Raw genomic sequence first — 15,296 nt, forward strand, 5'->3', positions numbered from 1 at the left:
CTTTATGCAAATCCTTGGAATAAGATGATGGTTGAGGCAGACCTGGAAGCTGAGCTCTAGAATGTGATGTAAAAAGTCCCTCTGCACAGGCACAGAGCCCGTTAGTCAAAAGTATTCAACAGTTATGGTTAAGTGTCTATAACCTTCACCATGCCCCTACAGAAACAGCCTTTCTGCATCTTGTCTTCGGCAACATCATGGAGACTCTGAGTATGGTAGCACGCACCTATAATTCCTGCACCTGGCTAAGGCAGGAGGATTGCCAGTAAGTCCAATGCCAGCCTGGGCTACAGAATGAGTTTCAGCCCAGCCTGGACAACAGAGTGAGAAGCTATCTCTAGAAACAAACAAGCAAAACAAAACAATTTTACCATGCCTTTCTGAAACCCTAATAAAGTGCAATGCCAGATTATCCTGAATTTGTTGTTAAGTAAATACAGTGGGGGTGGGGGGATGGGGGTGGGGGGGATGAGGGTGGTGGCGAGAGAATTGCAGTTGGCTGGATTTATCCTTTTAAAAGGTGCGTTGGTTTGTTGGGTTCTTCTATTGGTTTGTTTTTGCTTTTGTTTTTAAAAGAAAGGCTCTTGCTATGTTGCCCAGGCTGACTATAACTGGAGATCCTCCTGCCTCAGAGGCCTGAGTGAGAGCACTGCAGGAGTGCACCACTGGCAGGCAGGCTGTGACTTCTCAGGGCCATTTCTAAGTTCTCACTGTCCATCTGTTAAATAACCTTGGATCTACAGAGGCTCACTACATATGACACTTACCAATAGCTTCCAGAACTGACTCCCCGTGGTAGATAAGTCTCTTGTTATTAACTCCCCTGTCCCTGTGCTTGGATCTAAGCACATGATGTCAGCCGCGTGCAACCAAACTGCCTGGGATAATATCATTCCACTGAGAAGCTAAGGGCTCTTGATGTCTCACCTATCTTGGGCCATATATCAGAGTACTGTTTTGTTTTGTTTTATGTTTTGTTTTTTGTTGTTTTGTTTTGTTTCGTTTTTGTTTTTCTGACTGCTCCATGTCCTTGATTTGAAAAGAAAAACCGGTGAGAAGAAGCCGTGATATCTTCTTCCTCTCATCTGCTCCCATTGCATCACTGAGCACATTGTATTCAAGGCACTGAATACATTGACAGATAGCGAAGAATTCAAGATGCTCCCTGTTTTTGTGGCTTTTCTAATTCCTCCAAATTTCACCATCCCACCCGTTACTTGTCTTCCAAAAGAAAGAGAGAACACTTAGAACATCTAAGTTGTTGGTGTTGGTCTCTTTTTAACAGGAACTATCAAATCTGTGTGTTTGTGGTGTGTGTGTTTGTGTGTATGTGTGTGGTAGTGTGCGTGTATGTGTGTATGTACGTGTATATGTATGCAGTATATGTGTGTGTGATGTGTGTATATATGTATGTGTGTGTATGCATGTGTAGTATGTGTGGGAGGTGGTAGGGTGTGTGTGTGTCTGTGTGTGAATAGTGTGTATATCCCTGTTTTTTGAGACTTTTCTAATTCTGTGTGTGGTGGTGGTGGTGCGTGTATGCACGTGGGTGTGTGTATATGTGTGGTGGTGGTGATGGTGGTGTGTGTGTGTATGTATGCATGTGAGTATGTGTATGTGTGTGGTACTGTGTGTGTATGTGTGTGCAGTATGTATGTATGTGTGTGTGTGCATGTATATGGTGTATGTGTCTGTGTGTGGTGGTGGTGTGTGTATGTATGCATGTGGGTGTGTATACGTGTGGTGGTGGTGGTGGCGGTGATGTGTGTATAAATACCACATGTTTCTGAGCATTGTCACCTTGTATCTCTGTTTGGTGTCACAGATGTTTGAGCTTAAGCTCACTGGCCTGGTAACAGGGGCCTGGTTTTGAAGGGCTCTTCTCCAGGGTTCTTTCATGTTGGTCACTGGTGGGATAGGAGGTGGACCAAAAGTGTTCCCACTAACCTCCCACAAGAACAGCTTGTTCTTAAAAAACTGAAGCCAAGAAACTTTGAATAGAATCTGTTTAGAGGAACTGGGATGTTGTGTTTTTGTAAATTCAAGTGGAGCAATTCTTATTCAGTCAGAACCAAAATTCTGTCTCTCTTTATTTGCATCACATTTGCTGGCACGAAGAGGCTGGAGATGGAAAGAAAAGAGCCTGTGTGAAGGTCTGGGAATGAAAACAACAGGCGCAAGGGAAAGGCAAAAATAAGGTTGAAGAGGGAAAGGGAGGGCTAGGAGGTTAAGGGCGGGAGGGCGACGGGGGTACGGTGATTGGGTTCTCATTGAAAGTCGACTTTAAGAATGGGCAACTTAACCTAAGCCTACTTTCATAGTTCGGACATTGAGTCACACACACAACTCACTCAGATGGTAGCACCCAGTACTGACTCCCAATCCGCGCTCATACCTTTCCCTCTTATCCTTCCTTCCTTCCTTCCTTCCTTCCTTCCTTCCTTCCTTCGTGCCTTCATCTTTTTTAAAAACACGCTCTAGTGATGTGAATGAGAAATGGCCCTCACAGGTTCCCGTAGCCCAACACTTGCTCCCCGGTCTGCAGCACATTTTTAGGGAGGCTATGGAACCTTATGGTGCTAGAGGAGCTAAGTGGGAGGAAGTACGTCACTGGGGTCAGCCTTTATAAGTGAGTTTTATAGCCTCAACTCACTTATAGCCAATAAGTGAGCTTTATAGCCTCAACCCACTTATTGTTCTTTCTGCTTTCAGCCTGTGGACGAAATTGTGGTATGTGAGTTTCCAGCGCCTGCTACCATGGTAACCCTTATCCACCATGCTGGAGCCGTATACTAGGATGAATCCTTTCGTTGTATGTAAGGGTATTTTATCACGACAGGAAAGTAGTTAGGACACACACATTAACTGGGTTTAGTGAGACTAGAAAGAAATGCCGCGGAGAGAAGTTTGGGGCGGGGGTGGGGGCAGGGGCGTGGCGGGTAGTGGGGAGGGCTGTTGGTGAATTTGAAAGATGAGCTAGAATGGTCCAGATGAGCCTCTGACTCTTTTTTTATTTGCTTACCTGAAAAGCAGACTCTGCCATAGAACTGAAAAGCCCTCTGAACAGTTTCAAAGCTCCCTAGAAGTAGGCAGAGTCCCTCCCCACACTGCCACACTGCAGTGACCTAGCCTTCCCTCCAGATGTGCTAGGATTTACAGACTCGAAAAGCTAAAGCTAAGCCACACCCGTGACACAGGCCTACGCACAATCTCAGTTATTTGGAGGTCTAAGTTGTAAGTTCAAAGTCATCCAGGGCAGTTTCATGAGATCAAAACAAAGTGTAAAAAGTGCCAGGGACATATGGCTCAGATACAGAGTTCTCTCCTCCCCTAGCATGTCTGAGGCCCCAGAAGAAATCCCCAGTATTACAAAGATAAAGAAACAAATACACACAGATGTCCACTCTGAAAGAGGCAGGGCTCTCCCTTCTGATCTAATGATACTAAGGTACAAATGGGTCGCATCAAATGTATACAGTCACCTAAAACACGAGTCACTTGAGGATTTTAGACTCCTTCACCAGGACCTGTTTTCTGTACTATAAGACTTGCAGGAGGGGAAGGTACCATGCAAACACACACATAGATTTCTTCCTTGCCTTGAAGATGTTGCAAGTATCTCTTGACAAGCCCTTGGAATTAGCAAAGTAGTGGGGTGAGTCTGGTTGAAATTGTGGGGTGGGCCTGTGGCACATGTGTGGGCGTCTTAACTTTACCATTTCCCTTCTAAAAATCCCAGCACATCTGAAGGGAAGGCTAGGTCACGCCAATTTCTTTGTTCTACCATAGCGTTTGGTTTTCAGGTAAGCAAATAATTGAGTCCCCCCAGTCTTGAAACCAGTTGATGGGCTTTGAGGGATGGCTAATCCTTAGGGCAGAAGTGATAATAGTAAGTTTAGGGCCAGAGACTTATTTCTGATAGCCACCTAGGAGAAGCCTGCAGAGACACTGTATAAATGACAGGAAGCAAAAGACACAGGGCATAAGCGCCACGACTGAAGGACCTAGGAGCCAGATGCAGCCAGGGAGGATGGGGCTGGAGAATTCTTCTCTAATATAGTGCAGTCCTATTGGCTTATAGACAACAATGAAACAGAACACCAGATATCAGCCCAGGCATTGTAAGGCTTCATAGCTTTGAGAGTTGCAGGCAACAGCAGGCTAAGCAGGGGAAATCCAAGCTCTTGAGGAGAAGGGCCAGCTGCTGCAGTGGTGAGACACTGCCCTCAAGTGGCTCATGGGCTGGAAACCTCAATGCCCAGGCCCACGCCAATGACGTCATAACTCGGGGTACATTAACAAGCTGGCAGTCCTACAGGTGAGTCCCATGACTGAGCGGATTCGTGTGTTAATGGTGACATGCTCTGGCCCATGCAGCAGGAAGGCCTTGGAAGAGGCCTTCTTGCCCTTCCTCCTATACCCTAGCTCCATTTTCCTCCAGGATTTCTGGATTCCAGTTGCCCAGATCATGTTCCGCAGACTCCCAATTACACAGATGCCAGAACCACCCACTCACCTAGTAGACACCCGGGATGTATGACGTCTTGGTAAATTAGTTTGTAAAATTTGCACATTGTTGGCATATTGGCCAACGGTGACACTTTGCCCAGAGTTCCTCTAGGAAAAGTCTCAGCTTCAAGTGTGACAGCTTCAAGTGTGTGTGACCTCAGAGCAAACCCACTTTCAAGACTAAAGCTATTAGAAGGAGATATTGGAATTCCTAGTGTTGTTCCTGCGGAGTGTGGGTTAGTGAAAGTATGGGAGGAAATGATTGGGTTCCGGGTGACTAACCTGCAAATTATGAGCTGATTTATAAAGACAAACTGTCCCTATCTAGAGACCCACTCTAGACAGACAACTCTGAGGATGTTATTTTGTTCTACCTCTCTCTGTGTAGTCTGGATGCAGTGCCTGAGTGCCTCGGGAGGAGAGTGCGGTCCAATTCATAGTTCAACCAGGTTCATCAATAAACACATCAGCATCTGTCACTTTAGAAGCTTTACCAACTCGCCTTAGAAGATAATTCTAGAATATAGTGCAATCAGTTTGAGTTTTGCTCTGTATCACAGCTTGAGTGGGGTCAGAAATGGGGCAGGATGAGATAGGAGTTCATGATATGAAGAAAAATTAATATTCGTTAAACATGTTATGCACCGAATACGCCGCTATTACGATTTTTGTGGAGGGTGTGGTGCAGGGCTTAGCTTCCTATCCTTCTCTTATCTGCATAGTGTTATCTTTATGAGGATGGGCATGTTTGTTCATGAGGATAAAGAAGCACATAGGGAGAAGGGAGTACTCAGAATCAGTACTCCTCACTGACCCAATAAGCACATAGAGAGTAAAGGAGTACTCAGAATCAGTACTCCTCAGTGACCCAATAAGCACATAGGGAGTAAAGGAGTACTCAGAAATAGCACCCCTCACCCACCCAATAAGCACATAGGGAGTAAAGGAGTACTCAGAAACAGCACCACTCACCCACCCAATAAGCACATAGGCAGTAAAGGAGTACTCAGAAACAGCACCCCTCATCCACCCAATAAGCACATAGGCAGTAAAGGAGTACTCAGAAACAGCACCCCTCAGCCACCCAATAAGCACATAGGCAGTAAAGGAGTACTCAGAAACAGCACCACTCACTGGCCCAAGTACAAACCCTGAGATGGAGCTTAGGACTCAGGAAGAAGCCTCTTGGTTGTTCTCTTCCATCTGTGATGGTCCGACAGTTACTTTTCTGCTTGCTGTAACCACATACCTGAAATGACCAACGTAAAGGCAGGAGGATTTATTGTGGCTTATGTTTCAGGTTTCAGTGTATTGTAGGAGGGAGGGGTTGGTGGAGCAGAGTGGCTTATGTTGTGGCAGAGAGGGAGGAGAGAAGCTGTGGAGATGGGGGAGGGGCAGAAGGATGGGGAAGGACAGAGAATGCCTATGCCAACTGGCTTCTCCCCCATGTTCCTCTATTCCGTCTGCACTTCCTGTTTATGGGATGGCACCACCCATGCTCAGGGCATGGCTTCTCGTTCAGTTAAATCCTCTCTGCAGTCACTCATGGACACACCAAGATGCACTTTGATAAATGTCCAGGCACCTCTCTGTCCAGTTAAGTAGACAATCAAGGTTAGTTATCACAAGTTGTCTAGCTGATACCCAGACACACTTCCTTAAACCATAATAGGTAGTTTCCCTGAGACGACCAACCTGACTCACCCAATGCAGTTCCCAGGAGAGATGCTGAAACACAGACTTTGTGAGGTAGGAATTGAGAAGAGGAAGTTTCTCAAATCACCAACGTTTGATTAAAAAGGACAGGGCGTGTGTGTTAGGTGGGGTGTTAGTAAGCAAACAGGCTACAGACCTAAAAGAGCAAAATGGTGTCACAATCCTGGATGTACATTTAAAAACTTGACTCCAAACCATGTCCCTCTAAGTACAACTGCATCCTGCTTGCAGTCCCAAACAACCCAGACTCCATCCTGTCTCAAAGTGCCTCTCTTATGTATAGTCAGTGTGTGTGTGTGTGTGTGTGTGTGTGTGTGTGTGTGCGTGTGTGTGCGTGTGTTTATTCCATATAAACAATATATGCCTTCCTTCCCTACATTTTCATTATTTTCTTTCAAATAACAACAAAACCAACAACCATTCTCACTGTGGTCCAACAGAAGTTTCACAATTGCTATCTAGTCTTGCTGCTGGAAATTGCAATAACTTGTTCTTGGTCCTGGTCCCCTGTAATGACTAGCATCCTTACAGCTCAGTGAACACTTTTCAAATCTCTCTTGGTCTTGAGGGATTTGTTCTGTCGGCCCCTTCCTAGACTTCTTATTTTATTGAAACAAAACAAACAAACAAACAAAGCAAGAGAAGTAGCTGGCCCAAAGTCATAGGCCTGCATGGTGAATGAGCTACAATTGTATGATTGTCTTATGAGTGATTTTAAGATGCAGTTAAGTTTTTGACACAGGTCTGGCCTCCCAGGACTTGCCAGTATTTTACTCTCCATAAAATCAATTTAGATGATGCACAGAGTCTGGTGTGGAAGCCAGGCAGAATCTATTACAGAATATTAAGAGGTAAAAGCAGGCAATGGCCGCAGGGAGCCCTCTTGAAGGATGAAAGTGAACAAGAGGCATCGAGCATAGGCGTTTGTTTGTTCAGGCAACTCTCAGGCCAGTTGAGTAGACAATCAATGCTAATTATCACAAGTTGGCCCCTTGTCTACATGGTAGGCAGACAGGCTCTGCTAAGAGACTGTTGTGGAGGACAACACAGTGATATGAGGTACAAAATGGCCATAGAGACCAGTGAGTCTACTTACATTTTAATTATGTTTCGTATTATATCTGGGAACAGACAGCTTCCTAGAGGACATTTTCTATCCAGGTGATTGAATCAACTCCTGAAACTTAGTATATCTTTGTTCTATCCCAGAAAGCCTCCAATTAGATGGTAATCTTAGGATCTCTGGGACAGTTTCCAATGTTGTATCCTGTAGCTATTTTTTCTAAATTGAAACACTGCTTCTTGAATGAGGTCCTAGAAGTAGGACCTGAAGAGATGGCTCAGTGGTTAAAAACACATGTTACTCTTATAGAGGACTTGGGTTCAGTTTCCATAACCTGCAAGATAGCTCCAGGAATCCTACATACACATTCAGACAAAAATTCCATATAAAATAAAAATAAAAAAAATAAAAAAATAACTACCCAAATTCCATAAGTAAGCAAATCTTACAAGGTTAGGGCAATAAAGAAAACTCACAAGTCTCAGAAAGTTCCTGAAACTTAAGATTCTCAAGCATTCTCCCCAAAGTTATATAAGCAATAATATGTGTTTGAAAAGGAGACTTTAATCAGCTGAGCTATCTTCAAGTCATATGGGAAGCTCCGAGACACAGCTTTCATGAGATGTTACTCATAGTGGGGTGGAATTTGTGGTGATGCAGTTGCATTTGAGACACCCACGATCTTGCAAATAATCCCTCATTCATATTCATATACTAACCCCAATAAGCCCTCACTCATATTCATATAAGTAACCCCAATACATTTACTGGGTCGTTAGGCTAGACTTAGGTGGAATGATGTCTTTGGTCATTGGTTCCCTATCTGAATCAATTTTTTTTTATAATTTCCTCCCCAAAACATACCATATGTGACTCTACCCAAGGCCAGAGTTATAACTCAAATCTAACTCTCCTGACCAGTAAGCAAAGCCCTGACTGAGGTTTTGTTCCTAGTTTTATAAGACGCTGATGCTAAGGGAAAGAGCCCATCACTAATTATCAGGCAGACTCAGATAAATGGAGTGAGCTTGCCACAGGACCTCCCGTGGGATTAATTGGAAAAGAGAAGAGGTAAAAAACTAAGACAGCAAATAAGTCCAAGGTCCATGGAGGAATAAGATCACTAGAAAAGTTAAAAAGAGGTATAACCCATCTCTACCATGAAAACCTGGAGCTCCAATATCTAAGCAGTTTATCAAAAGTGATAGTGGTGTCTGATATAGACACGAAGAAGATGAGATGTTAATGGAACATCAAGGAAAGCACTTAATCTTGTCCAAATAACATCCTATGGCAATATAGATGAAAAATGAAACTATATCATTCTACCTATGAAAAATTTGAGTATAATTATTGTCTTAGTTAAGGTTACTGCTGCTGTGATGAAACACCATAACCACGGCAATTCTTATAAAAGAAAGTGTTTAATTGGGTCCGGCTTACAGTTCAATTTAGTCCATCATCATAGCAAGAATGCAGGAATGGCGGCATGCAGGTAGACATGGTGATGGAGAGAAAACTGAAACTTGTACATCTGGATCCATAGACAGTGGGAAGAGAGGCACTGGGCCGAGCTTGGAGAGTGAGCATAGCTCTTTTAGAATTTTTCTAGCAAGATGTTTGACTTTGGTCTGGAAAAATCCAAGAATTTTTTTTTTCTAGCAGCTTTTCTGACCTTGGTTAGAAAACTCATGAGCTATCCAGAGAGCTTTTTAGAATTTTTTTTTTCTAGCGTAAAAGGACTGTCTCTAGCAGAGAGCTGTCTCAAGCAGAAAGCTAGCTCCAAAGACTACAGCGCCAAGAGCTACCTACAGAGAGAGCTGTCTAGGAGCCATCTCTAGCAGACTACAAGGCTGTCTGCTTGCACCCCATCATTTGACTTTGAGTTGTTTCTTTCACAGCTCCCAGACACCCCTTCCTAGAGCCTCTCTGCAAGCCAAGGCTGGTTCTTGGTATCTTTCTAGGTTCTAACTTGGGAATGATGATCAAACTGATGGCAGTTCCTGGGAGATAGATGGTTGTTCTTCCAGTTGAAAAAGTGATGTAGCATATTTTCCAAGGGCTTGGGTAGTTCTCTATAACACATACTCTTTGATAGCCTGTTGAGATTCACAGGGCCTAGAATTAAATGTGCTTAAATATTGGGCTTTGGGGTCTATGATGAGGTCTGCATTTAGAAAGGAACACCCATAAAACACCTCAGAAGGACTTCATCCAGGGTTGAATGAGAACCTACAGAAATCCTAGAGAAGGCCACTGGAATAATGGCTTCTAAATAAGATGAGAGGAAGCTTTTCAGTGGATAGCTTCAAGGTGTGATTGGCATGTCCTTCCACCTTGGAACTGAAGAGCAGTGATGATGATATCTAATTCCCAGGGGTTTAGCTGAGTGACCTGGGAAGTAAAGGAAAAGGAGAACCCTCCCCACCTCGAAAAGTTCTTGGGAGGGCAAATCAAAAAACAATTTTTATAGTCAGCAGTGGGGTATTATGGGGGGACCTACAGAGAGCTAAAAGTCCACAATAGAGGAATTTGCTGACTGGGTGTTGAAGTCCTGCCTGGGAGTCAGGCCAGAGAATATGAATATATATACATACATACACATACACACACATTATGGTTAGTAAAAGCCCAAGAGTTCTTTAATCTTATTATAGCAGTATGGCTGTATTATCATACCTGGTATGCCAGGAGCACACACTTGGGGTTAGGGGAGGCCGGTGAGGCCTGATTCACCATTTTCCTCATGATAAAGTCTAGTGTAGCTCTGTTTTGTGGTTTATTCTTTCCCCCGCTATCATCTACTCATTGGCTATATTTAATTGCTAGGTGTTTAAATACCATGTAGTGGCCTACAATTAATCATATTCTTTTTGATAAGTTAATGTCCTCAGGGGTTCTTTTATGGTCTTAGGATGAGACCATCCCTCCCTTGCTTTCTGTCCCCATCAGTGCCATCTGTCAGGAAGGGTCCAGGTTTTGCTGGCCATGTGGTGTCCCTTGGAAGACTGAAGACATTTCCACTGCAGTGAACTTCCTTTTGTTTCAAAATGTATCCTGGTTCCAACTCAGACTCTGGAGTCCTCAGCCCCTCTATTCAACTGGAGCTATAGGGTCACTTAGTCATGTCCCAGGATCCCTCTGGGACCTGGCCGGTCTGGGGAACAGGCCAAAATATCAGCTGTACTCTTAGCTTTTTCATCCTTATTGGCTTTGACCTGCAAGTAAAGTCAGCCCCACCTGTCTGGAAGAGTGAAGGGTAGTTTCACATTTAGTGTAACCCTCAGTAAAACTTGACAAAGACAAGTTTTAAATTACCCTGGGATCTCTTAGTTTTCCTCCAACTTCAAAAGCTGACAAAGTCAATCGAAATTATAGGCAATTATCTTTACAAATACAAAATCTCTTTTTCTCTAGCTTCTTGTAATCGCTATTAACATTTTAAGGAAACCTAGTTGCTGTAAACAGAGACTCGGGCTACAGTTCTACATCATTATCTCAAACTTTGAATTTACCAACTTTTAATGATGCTTAATTATAGCCAATTCCATTAAACTTATACCACCTTTCTTTAAGTTTGAAATTTTCCACAAAGCTTCTTGTGACATAATTTAACCTTTTGGTTTTTCCTTAATCGCTTTCTCTTTTCATTTTCAAGAATACTTTAAGGCACAACTCATGTGTCATACAAAACCCTTTTCATCAGGAAGTATTTTCTTTTTTAAGCAGAAGTGTATTTTTAAACCTAAACGTTGACGTCTATCTCTTTCTCACACTAGGGATTTTCTTTCTGTCTCATTTTCCTTTATAAAATTCTTAAAAGCCTAGACCACAGATGATCACCTTCTGTCTTTACCAAACATATTTAGCTGGAGAATGACACTAAAGGTTAACAGTTATATTCAGATGTCTTTAACATCTAACTTTAAATTATCTGCATATATTATGAATCCAAGTTGAGAACACCTCCCTTTTAAAACTTTTATCTTATTTTGGTTTTACAGTTCGGGGGCCAAATTTACCCCAGTTTGGAAGGATTTATAAAAGAGATAAATCAATAGGGATTGGAGGGGAGGTGCCATCTCACAGCGAGTGGAAACAGCAGAGACTGATAGGTCCATATCTCATCAGGTGTGTGGGACTCATGAGTAGCCTGCCTGATTCCAGAATGGTCCTGATCAGGAGTGGCCACGCTCCATGATCTACCTAGAAGCTGGATGTAGCATTCATCATCCAATCCCCGAGTTGCTTGGGCAGCAGGGACCAAGTCTCACAAGTTTCCTTGGCTGGCAGAGACCAAGTTTCGATTCCTCTTGGGATTTTTTGTTTGTTTGTTTGGTTGGTTGGTTGGTTGGTTTTGTTTTTGTGCTCAGTAAAAGTATGACCACATGGCATACACTTATGTCCTGTAAAGATCTAAAGAGATTAAGAGAAAACCCAAGAAGAAATTTGGATTTTTTTTTTTCAAAGATCCTTTTAGGACCCAGGGAACAAGCATACAAAGCAAGTACCTCAAAATAACAGAAGAATGCAATGTTTGGGATCTGTTACTATCCCTTTAAACTGAGAGAGGCGAGGCATAGATCGCCTTGCATGGCAGGAACGCCCAAAAGACACAGAAGACAGTTCCTGAACACTGCCGCCCACCTTTTGAAAGCAGCTGAGTTAAGTTAGCACAGATGTAGCAGAAGACAGAAGGTACAAGCGGCACCAGAGAGAACAACCTGAGTCATTAAGAAGGCAGGCAAAGCAGACCCCCCCTATCCAGGTGCAGAAGTGTGCACGCAGAGCAAAGTTCTAGGTCAAAGGGAACAGAAAATTCAGATCACGCATTACACATACAATACATCTCTACATGTGTGTGTGGGCTTAACCATGGGTGTGGGAAGTCCATGCCCTAGAGCAGCAAAGATGGAAGAAAGCTGATCGCCACTGGGCAAGAACACCCAGATATGTTTCCAGGGTCTGTTACTGCCTTCCTTCATATGCCTGAGCTGGTGTGTGTGTGTGTGTGTGTGTGTGTGTGTGTGTGTGTTATGTCCACACATGTGTGCATGCATAGAAGCCAGAGGAGGACACTACATGCCCTATTCTGTCACTCTCTGCCTTATTTTATGACATGGGGACTATCACTGAACCCAGAGCTAAGGTGGCAGTCAGCAGCCCCCAGTCAGAGCACTGGGGGTCACAGGTGTGTGAGCAACCGTGCCTAGCTTCTTACATGGGCATAGAGCCTAAACTTGTACATACTTGTACAGGAGGCACTTTACTGATGAAACCATCTCCCAGCCACTGCCATGGCCTTTTGAAGTCTTTGAATCCATTATGTAACCTACACACAAACTCCTGCTGTGGTATATTTCTGTGTGTAATGTGTGATCTGAAAGTTAATATCAGTAAATTAGATTGGGATACCTATGTTTGCCCTAGCCAAGGCTATTAAGGGGCTACTTAAGCAGGGCTACTTGGCAAATTACTGCTAATTAAACCAGTTTACCTTGTAAATTCAATGCTATTTAATAAATTCTGGCATTGCGGAAAGACACAGATATGTCTGTCCATCTATGTTTCTATGAACCTTCTCTCTGGCTCCAGAGGTCATAGTCTCTTTTAATCTAATACCAGGAGTGATAAATTCTCATTTTGTCATATTCTATTAATTAGAATGTAAAATTATGATGTCTTAGTTAGGATTTTACTACTGTGAAAAGACACCATGACCAAGGTAACTCTTATAAGGACAACACTTAATTGGGGTTAGCTTACAGGTTCAGAGGCTCAATCCATTATCATCAAGGCAGGAGTATGGCAGCATCCAGGAAAACATGGTGCAGGAGGAGCTGAGAGTTCTCTATATTCGTCTAAAGAATGCTAGTGGAAGACTGACTTCCACTTGTCCTAGGCAGCTAGGACAAGGGTCTTAAAGCCCACACCCACAGTGACATACCTATTCCAGCAAGGCCATACCTCTAAATAAATAGAGCCACTTCCTGAGTCAAGCATATTCAAACCACGAGAGTATGTAGCACTTGTACATGTTTTTAAAATATGTGAGGTTGTATATAAAATAATGGCATTGTTATTAAAAGAAAGAAAAAGAAGTAGGTGACCTGGAAGAAATTGGCAAAGTCCTAGAAAGACATTGTAGGATAACTGTTTTCTCTGGATGGAATGTCTCTAGCAACCTATAGAAGTCCTTGGCCCTCAGCTGTGGCAGGGAAAGAAGTAGCAACAATACAGCTGATATCAGGTCTGTGATGAAAACAATGAGGTTGTTCCCATTCCATCTTGGAAGGAAGGAGAAGGGTCATGAGAGCGTCTTGTGAAACCTCTGCTCACCTCTCCCTACTCCCTGCACGGAGTCCTGCCCTGGATGCTATGGATAGGAGAGATGTGCTAGAGTTCACAGAAGATGGAATCTTGCCTGGGAATTGCAACTGCAATAGCACAGCAGCTCAGTGCTGACTGTGCTAGGGGTAGGACTTTCTGCTATCGTAGCTATGTTTGAGTCACCCATGCTCCTGTAGCTAACCCAATAAACTCATTGATTTACCAATCTGGGCTTGAATGGATTCTTGTGTTTGGTCTGTTGGTTCCTTTACTATCAAGAGGAAATACACACCTCTTTAAGTCTCCTCAGGAAAAGTCACATAACAGCTAGAATGTTTTAGTCACCATGACAAGGCATACATACACACACACACACACACACACACACACACACACACACACACATGGATTTTCTTACAGTTTTAGAGATTTAGTCCATGATTATCAGGCAGGCATAGCTCTGAAGAAGTAGCTGAGTGAGCTTTATATCCTGACTCACAGGCAGAGAGACTCTGGGCCTGGTGTGGGCTTCTGAAACTCCCAGTAACAGACTCCTCCAACAAGGCCACACCCACTCCAACAAGGCCACACCCACTCCAACAAGGCCACACCTCCTAGTCCTTCTAAAACAGTTTCACCAACTGGTGACCAAGGAGTCAAACATATAAGCCTACGGGGCCACTCTCATTCAAACCTCCACACATAATTAACTAATAAAACTGAGAAATGGAAAGTCTGAATAGACCTAAGATAAAGAATGAAGCCAGATGTAGTGGCACACATCTGTAATCACATTTCTTGGGAGCTTGAGGCAGGAGGATTGTGACTTCAAGGCCAGACTGGATTACGTAGAAAGACCTTGTCTCTAAAAAAAGTAATAAATAAAATTAACTACCCAAAGGGGTGGGGGGAATTGCAAAACTCTACCAAGTATCTAAGAATGATTGAAGTACTCATAAATTTGGCTTTAAAACATAGAAGAGGAAGGGACATTTCTCAACTAAGTCTCTGGAACTAGGATTACCCGGACTCCCAAATAAGACAGAGATATCTTTAAAAGTGATAGAGATTTGTATCTCTAATACACATATAATTAAAAAATTAACAAATTTACTAATTTAGTCTGGCAGTGTATGAAAGGGGCTGTAACAAAGAAGAATGACATTTTCACCTTGAAAACCATTATTAAAAGACAACCTTAATTCATTTCAAGTAATCCTCCACTCTGGAGGGGCATTGCTAAGATAGACTCGCTCCTCTTGTTGAGTTGCCCAACCATTGAAATCCCTATCAGTATCCAAGATGGCGCTTTAGAGAAACTGAGAAATTGGTCCCAAATTTTATAGGCAATTGCAAGGTACCCAGATTAACAAAAACAGCTTTAGAAAGGAACGAAATAGGACTTCCATGTTCAGAGTTTAAATTTTGTCATAAAGCAACAGTAACTCTGGTAGAGAAATACTAGCAGGAAGGTGGGTATCCAGACCAAGTTGAGCAGAATTCAAAGTCCAGAAAGAAAGCACATGTGTCTGTGGTCATATGACACATGGGTGTCATAAGGTGCCGAGGCCGTTCAATGAGGGAAACAGCCTTTTACATGACCATGCTGTGGTCATATGACACATGGGTGTCATAAGGTGCTGAGGCCATTCAATGAGGGAAAACAGCCTTTTACATG

General features: G+C 43.2%; 1 non-coding gene across 1 annotated transcript; it reads left to right on the top strand.

The window, feature by feature from the left end:
• The first annotated feature begins 8,868 nt into the window (after positions 1-8,868).
• LOC115029954 lies at positions 8,869-8,933 on the top strand. The gene has a single exon (XR_003835508.1). It is a non-coding gene; the product is annotated as a U7 small nuclear RNA (small nuclear RNA).
• Positions 8,934-15,296: the final 6,363 nt, after the last annotated feature.

The sequence above is a fragment of the Mus caroli genome, chromosome 18, assembly GCF_900094665.2.
Source record: "Mus caroli chromosome 18, CAROLI_EIJ_v1.1, whole genome shotgun sequence".
Taxonomy (NCBI): Eukaryota; Metazoa; Chordata; class Mammalia; order Rodentia; family Muridae; genus Mus; species Mus caroli.